Source organism: Emydura macquarii, unplaced genomic scaffold (assembly GCF_026122565.2).
Source record: "Emydura macquarii macquarii isolate MOO-44397 ecotype Brisbane River unplaced genomic scaffold, CSIRO-AGI_Emac_v2 contig_587, whole genome shotgun sequence".
NCBI classification, from domain to species: Eukaryota; Metazoa; Chordata; order Testudines; family Chelidae; genus Emydura; species Emydura macquarii.
This window is the reverse complement of record NW_027130724.1, coordinates 2162338-2170012: the sequence shown is the minus strand read 5'-3', so window position 1 is coordinate 2170012 and position 7675 is coordinate 2162338.

Below are 7675 nucleotides of genomic sequence, written 5' to 3'. Positions count from 1 at the left end.
ACATATGAGTTGACTTAAGTTAAAAATACACACACACACACACACACACACACACACACACACACACACACACACACACACACACACACACACACACACACACAAAAATCCCACTGAGTGAAATAGTTCTATCGGTACAAAAGCTGTGTGTAGAGCAGGCCTCAGAGTTTGGGAAGGAGAACATGGCAGCAGGAGGAAGGGCAGAATGTTAGGAATATAGGAATGTGGGGGAATTTTGGGAGTGCTGGGGTGCCACCACTACTTTTTCTCCTGGCTATCTTAGTCAGTTTATCCTGTGCTTGATTAAGGGTAGATTTAAGGTGGGCAAGAGAAACAAGATTGCTGCTTGGGCTTGGTCTACACTTAAAAGTTAAATTGACATACCTACATCAGTCAGGGTGTGAAAAACCACACCCTTCAGTGACATCGCTATGGCGACCTAATCTCTAGGATAGACAAAGCTGCATCAAGGGAAGTATGCTTCCTTTGCTGTAGCTAACTTTGGGGAGGTGGTGTTCCTATACTGATGGAAAACTTCCTTCCCTCGGTGTAGGCTGCATCTACAACAGTGGCTTTCAACCTGTGGTCCGTGGACCCCTGGGAGTCTGCAAACTATGTCTAAGATATCCAAAGGGGTCCACACCTCCATTTGAAATTTTTTAGGGGTCTACATATGAAAGCAGGTTGAAAACCACTGGTCTACATTACAGGGTTAGGCTGACACAGCTATGCCAATATAGTCTCCGTAGTGTAGATACAGACTCAGTGAGAAAATCTCAGTTACTTCAGGAAGTTCCAACGCACACACACATATGTACATACTGGAATGAGTTTTCATTACTTATGGGTGGAACTGAAAGTGGAAGCCAAGTTATGGATCTCATGGTGTCACATACTCGCCTCTGCCACTTTGCATCCAAAGAATTGGCCCCTGCCAGGCAAGGACTATTGTATGAATGAATCCAGTGGTCCTGGCACAAGTCTTGGCTGCAGTAACACGCAGGACACACATGATCAGTCCAGCTATTGGATAAGAGAGAGATGGGGGGCTCAAAGCTCCTCTTATGTCTGACACCAACAGATGCAGATGCAGCCAGTGTTGGACCAGTGTTGGGGCAGCTTCAAGAAGGGGAGGAAAATGTAGTCTCTGCAGAGGACTTCCAGATGAAACAGGCTCAACACAGCCCCTTCTGGCCAAGGGGGAGTCTCCTTTTTGGCTTATCTGGGAGTGTAGCTAGCTGCTTACAGACCACAAGGATCTTCAGGCTTGGCCAGGGTTCCATGCAGAACACAAACGGCAAGTCCAACGAGTGTCCGGGGGACTTCAGCACCGTCACAGTGCCAGTTGTGTGCAGAATACTAAAAGCCATTTCCTAAGTCCCAGGGTGTCATGCAGTTTAGACAAGAAGTTTACCAGGGATGTAGGAAAATGACTAATACAATGGGATACGTCTACATCATTTGCATCACTCATCCGGATAGCAGATGCACAACCTGCAGCCATTTGGTTCTGTATTGCACAGGATATTTATAATAGGTCAGTTTGTGCCATCTAGACATGACAACTCAGGGATGTCACACCCATAGTGACACTACTCTGATTGTTTCCTTAAATCTTACGTATTAATTTTGCTTTGTTCCACAGCTGCAAGGAGACACTCGGTTCAATACATTGATTACAGGTGATCAATGCTCCCCTCTGCCTTTGGGCTCAGAAATGCTCCCCGTGACAGCCTGTCATTGGCTAGAAAAAAAACACAGCTGCCTTCTGTGACTTAAGTATTGCTTAATTAGTTAAGCGCCACATTTCTGAGGAAGAGACCACGTTATCGCAAGTTTCTTATAAAGTGTATTAACTGCAAATCAAGCCTTGAGGCTGCTCTTCAGGGTAATTTGAATATAAAGCATAGAAAGGAGACAGCCCTGGTCATGCATTATTCAGTCATGGAATTGTTACTACGGCAAGGCAGACCCCCCTGGAACCTATTCCTACTTCCACACTGTACTCTACAAAGCGAAAGCCAAATTAGATATGCTACAAGCAAGCTTATTTTGTGGCTGCAGTCTCTAAATACAGTATCATAAGAAAACCCATACATGAAGCATGGCAGTAAGATGAATGAGAGATAGATAAGCTCTCCGATAATGGCTACATGATCTGCCACAACAATGCAATCAATAACAAGGGGATAGATTCATCTTATGAATGCAGTAGGGGCTGCGGTAGATTCTGAGGTTAGAAAGCTTGGCAACACAAAGGGACCATGATTTCCTCTCACCCAGAGGTCCAGTAGAGCCCTGACCCTGAGCAATGCTGATGAGGGGTTCTCTCAGAGCAATGGGCCCACATTTTAGGAACTCAGAAAGGAATAGGAGTACAAATGCATGAGGGAAGGAGGAGAAATTAGAGGGAAGCTTCATCCCATCCACCCCAGCAGTGGTTCTGCCATGTATCCTCCAAGTAACTTAACAGTGCCCACTTCTAGAGGGGAAAACATGAAGGAGAGTAGTTCCCACAATTCCCATCTGGGGTCTGAACTGGCCACCGGCAACCATAGAGAAACATAAAGATGGCTCTGACTTAGTAGATGATCTAGCCCTGGCTGTTCAACTCTGATTTTTCTCATTTAGCTGAAGTGCTAGAGAATGCATAAAGGACTTCTTATTTACTGACCGCTTTTATGACAGATTCAGTCCCCGGCACATACGAGAGATTTTGTTGCTGCCTTGGACAAAAAAAATGTTTAAATCAGCTAAATGCAGCATTGCTGGTGGGAACACCTGCTTCCAGAGGAAATGCTCTGTTAGTGCAGAGCAAAATAAAGCTTGTATTCCTTGCTAAATCTCCCGTCAATCCTGTCAGCTTCCTGGGGCAGCTCTTCAATGTATTTCACCATTTATTTGACCCTGAGTTCAAATGAACAGTTGGTGCTTGTTTGACTCCCTATCATCAATCTGAAAGGCAATCCCTCTTTCCTTGCATCCTGGCAACTGCTGCTCATTTCCCTGGGCCGATTTGCAGAGGTGCTAGCACCACTAGACAGATTCTCAGTGTCTAGTAGTGCCAGTCTTTTCAGAAGAGTTTAACATGTGCACAGCCCTTGAAAGCCCTATTCAAATGGGAGCTAAGCTCTTCCAAACCTACAGTCCCATGTATTTTGCCTCAACTAATTAAAAAGAGATCTGTCTATATTTTCATCTGTACAACCCGTTCCGAATTGGCTGCGTCAATGTTAGATGTTTTCTTTTCTTGCTGAACGAGGCAGGAACTTGTTTTTCTTGTACAACATGCCAATTCTTCATTGCACTAGAAGTTCTGCTGACAGCGTGCACACAGGCTCACAGAGGAATCCTGAGTACCTGTTTTCCAGCAGCCCATGTGAAGGTAGGATTATTGTTTTAAGTGAGCCATCGATAAGGGGGATGTTGTGGGAGTGGGAGATTTAGGAATAGAATTGTTTCTTTTTGGGAGTCAAGTAATAGCTGCAGCTTGTGGATGCCTGTACTGCTGTAAAAGTGCTGTTTCTTGCCGGCTGTCCATCCCCTCCTGGTGCTACCTGTCACAAGACCGCACTGTTGTACATAGTGGACAGGAGTTCTGGATGTCACCATGTTGTAGGATGGGTAGAGGAATGGGAAGAAGAGAAAGAGGCTGAGACTAATGTTTTTCTTTCTGACAGTATGCGCATGTGGGGTCTTTTTTGGTGTTGTACAATTTGTTGTTAATCAAGAGATCACCTGCCAATCCACATAAGCAAAAGAGAGGTAGCCTAATCCAGTGGTTAGGGGAGTGGGCAGAGACCAGGGTTCTAATTATACCTCTGCCACTGACCTGTTGTGTAACCTTGGGCAACCTCATTTCCCTCACCTACACTTTTGTCCTGCTTGTTTAGATTGTTAAGCTCTTTGGGGCAAGATTGTCTCTCATTAGGTGTTTGCACAGTGCCTAGCGCAAGAAGGACATAATTGCAACTGTGGCCTCTAATATAATGTAAAGAACAGGAACCACAATGACAAAGGGACACAATGTGATTTTTTTTTTAAATGTGTCTGGTTGGTTTCCTGATTGGGCCTGCTATTGAAAGAGGTCCCAGATTCTTAAACACAACTCCCAAAGCTACAACTGGTTAAGAGAATTATTATTATTATTATTTTTTTTTTAAGACACAAGGGTCTCAATCCATATTCAGAGCTAAATTGTGTCTGACATCAAGTTAGCGGACACGTTTAAGACAATGCACTCTCCCTCCCCCCACCCATTGTAATGCAGACAAGTCTTCAGTGGCCACAGTGGGCAGAGCAGCCTGTGCCCATCCCTGCTGAGCTCTGTAGAAATAGGCCCTGGAGTGGGAGAATCCCAGGTCTAGTCATAGTAAGGATTGCTTGCAAGTGATTTTCAAGTGGAACATTTTGCCTCTGCTGAACTAATACTGAAGCCAAGTGGGGCTGCAGGGGGATCCACTGGAGGCAGAATTTAGTCTCTAGTTTGAACGGGCTGTAACAGGTGGCTGGCTGTGTACCATGACCTGGCAGGTAAAGCCACACCCACTCATTATTTCATTCCTTAGGGGTTTTTTCCTTTGCATGAATAACCCAAATACACCAATAATCTAGAGCCATTGTCCATGGAGCAGAGGACATATGGGATCTGATCCAAAGCTCATTGAATTCAATAGACTTTGGTGTTTCAGATAACCTTTCAGATAAACATTTTTCCAGTCAGCTGACAGTCAGCTGAAATGCGAGCTGAGTGACAGCAGCAGTGGGGCCAACTGGGGCTGGTCCAGGGTAACTTAGAAAGGTGCTGGCCCACCTCCCTCTTCTCCCATCTCCAGTGTCCTCACTGCTCAGCTCAGCCCAACTGGTGTGTGAATGCATTCTGGTGATAGGATTTGTAAGAGAGTAGGCTTTGATAATTCCTCCTGTCAGCGTATTTCCAAGTGCGAATAGCATGGTTCAGTTGGTAGGATAACACTAGGGCACCCCCAGCTGATGGCTTCTCATCATAAGTCATCTGAGCTCCAGTGTTGGATTCAAGTGGCAAAGTCTTAGCCAGAAGAATTGTTTCTCTCCTCTTGTAGGTTTCAACAAGTCTTTCATTTCAGCTGCCTTCCCCTTTTCTAAAGGCATTCAGGTGCTGTAAACCCTGATAAACTCCCTGTTAGCAGGTGAGCTGTATTTACCTCCTTTACAAGACTGCTTTGCACCTAGCAGAATGACACAGATTCCATCAGCGTCACTATAGCCACTTGTGAATTAGGTTCCTTGACTGAACAGAAGTTTGCTGTTGGGCTGAACAGCTGAGTAAGAGAGTTCAGTGGACAGGCAGGGTTATACCTAAAGCCCCAATCCAGCAAGGAGCTTCATGCAGCTGGATTCCCATTGTGGGATCAGGGATAATGGCTATAAAGGTCTTTGCGTCATTTGCCTGTTTTTATAGCAAAGTCCCTAGGACTACACTACATAATGAAGTCTCTAAATGCCCTAAACTAAGTCCAGCCTCTGTTTCTTTTTAAATAAGAAACTGCAGCTTTTAATTCCTTATTGCAACAGGCTAACGGCAGCAGCTCATGCCTGGTTAGGAGCTATTTAAACTCCTTAACCTGTTTTTAAAAGGCTCCTCTCCAAGTCACAGCAGTTAAAAAAGGAAGTTCATGGAAAATTTTCCACTCATACTGAACAGGATTCTTGGCAGTGAAGAGAGGATTTGACCAAACCTAGAGACAGCAAGGTCTCATCCACACTAGGATATTTTTGCTAGGCTTACCCCACTTTTGCTGTCTTTGTTTCATCTCCATCAGTGATAGCAAGAGTGGGAGCATGCTAGGATAGATCAGTTCAGTGGTGTTTTAAGCACATTATATCTGCTGGGTGACTGGAGCCCTGTCTACACCAGATATCAACAGTGGAGCTACAATGGCGGTAGCAGTGGTGGGAAACCATAGGGAAAATACCCTAGTGTAGACAACAGCTCATTTCTAGATGTACAAATTATTTGCATTCCAGAGGCTTTTGTATAGAAAGAGGAGAGAATATTTGGCTGAAGCTTTTTTGGGGTTTTGTTTATACTAGGGAATGAGGCAGGAGGTTCTTGGAGTAGCTTTTATCCAAAGTTTTTTCACCCAAACTATTTCTTGGTAGCTGCTGGAGGTTATTGATATGCTGATGAAGGTGGAGTAAATTGTACCCTTCCTTTCAAAGGTTAGTGATTTAACCCCATCTTAATTAGCCAAAACAAGACGCCAACTATGCCCCCTTCTCAATCATGGCTCTACCCTAGAAAGTGTGGGGCTATAACTAAACTCCTTGTCTCCTACTCTTCACAATTCCCTGTACCAAATCTAGTCCTCGCCTAGGAAGGCTGATCTAGCATTGCTATGGAAGGCATATTGTTACCTGTCAGCTGTGTTCTTGGAGAACCAGGGCGCAGAACCCAGCCTGTCTGATCACAAAAGACTCCCCCCATCCCCACCCTGTGCTTGAACCAGAACTGATCAGAAGAAAGACTTACAAAAAGCAATGAAAAGGCAGTGGGAGACACACCTAAATGCCTGGGACAAGGGTGACAGGGTTAAGGCAACTCCCCTAGCCTCATTTGCATCAAAGATGTGATAGGGAGGCATCTCCATTAGCATACAGAATGGAGAACAGAGATTCCAAGTCACAGACCACACTGAACTCTGGGACCAGAGAAGCAGGGAAGCACTGCATGATAGGGGATCTCTGCTCCCGATGTTAATGAACCCACACCTGCACACCCCCAGCTCAGCAGTTATCAGACCAATTCTAGTAATGAACCCTCTACTGGCATCCAAATTTGGAATCTGCCTAATTGCAGATCGAACACTCCCTCGAAGGAACACTGCCCATAGCCAGGAATGATCAGTTCCTATTGTCCAGTCTAATCAAAACAACTCTGGTATACTCCCTTGAGCCATCGTTTACCCATAAACAAATCTAGTGTTTTCTCTTGAACCATTGCTGTTTCCCTACAAAAACGCCTACCCAAGCTCAAGTTTCTGTTCTGATGCCTGGATCCAAAAGCTGCATCAGTTCCACTGGGACTTCACCTTTTCCTGACTGATTGTGTTGGGGACTTTGCCTGTCTCCAGCACTCCAGACCCTCAGCTACAGCAACCACCTGGGAACCTTGACCGGTTCAAGCCTCACGGAGTGGTAAGACCCCAACTCTCTCTCTGTTTTGTTTTTTTACACTCCAGGTATAGCTTTCTAAACCTGACTTTTGTAATCAAATTTAAGCTAGATTTCCCCAATGCCCCAATTGAAATCGTATAATATTATAACTGTTTGATTTGTTTGTCTCTCCTTGTATGGCTATTACTACTAGTATCAAAGGTTTTATATACCTGTCAGTAGAATAACTTTTATAATCAAGCTGGTTGCCAGACTCTCTCCGAACTTCATTTACTCTTGTGTGTTCTTGGCTTCCCTATTTTTTCTCTGCAGCAATGTTCCTCTTGCCTATGCCAAAGATCCCAGTAATGCCCAAAAATCCTGTGAGGTTTGCTCATCAAGGGGGTTACTACCAGAACAACTGTAATGTGAAAGTGGAGATAGGGACATGCTGCACCTGTGGCATATAAGGGTGGCAGCTTGCAGGTGCTGCTTGACCCAGCCTGCTGAGTCCAGGGACAAATAAGGGGTCAGCTTGGGA